This window comes from Corvus cornix, chromosome Z (genome assembly GCF_000738735.6).
Source record: "Corvus cornix cornix isolate S_Up_H32 chromosome Z, ASM73873v5, whole genome shotgun sequence".
NCBI lineage: Eukaryota > Metazoa > Chordata > Aves > Passeriformes > Corvidae > Corvus > Corvus cornix.
In genome coordinates, this window is record NC_046357.1 from 1,488,141 (window position 1) to 1,488,876 (window position 736).

Genomic DNA, 736 nt, shown 5'->3' on the forward strand with positions numbered 1-736 from the left:
CTGTGCCAAGTGGCTTTTTTTGTGGTGTGGATGAGGCGGACTGGAGAGATGCTGCTCTGAGTGAGTGCTGTGTGGGGTCAGTGGTGGGAGCACCCCCCCAGTTTTGTGTGGGGCCTCTCTGGGGTGGGTAACACCTGGGTGGTATCATCCTGAGCCTTGGGCTCCGCTGGCCTGGTTCCGTGCACACGGCTTTTGGGTCCCCAGTTTGGATGCACCCCGCCAGCCCAAGGCTGGAGGGACTGCCTGCACAAAATCTGCTGGGGTCGTTTTTGTTGTTCCTATTTCTCTTAACTTCAGCCTGAAAGAACCCCAGTACTGGGGACACAGCTCCTGTTTGACCCCGTCCCTGTCTCTGAAATACTGGGCCAAGCTTGTGCTCTGTGCTGGGACACAGGTGGTCTGTGCCACCAGGTGAGGAGGAAAACTTGTGGAGGCCTTCCCTTGGGTTTTCCTCGACTGTTTCCTGCCCCTTTTACCTCTCATGCTTCTGGAAATAAAGGTGCTTGTTCCTTTTGGCCCCCTTACCCTGCCTTCAGGCATTCCCTGCTCCACATCCCCCTTGCACGTGGCAAGTCCCTATAGCTTGTTCCTGCCTTCCGGGGAGCAGGAGCTTGAGTGGAAACCACCAGAGCCCTGTAGTCTGAAGAACATGGACAAGATGAATGTCCAGATGGGCTTGTGAGCTCCCACCCTACCAAAGTGCCTGGACCCCAGGAATGTGCCTTCAGCCTCTGCT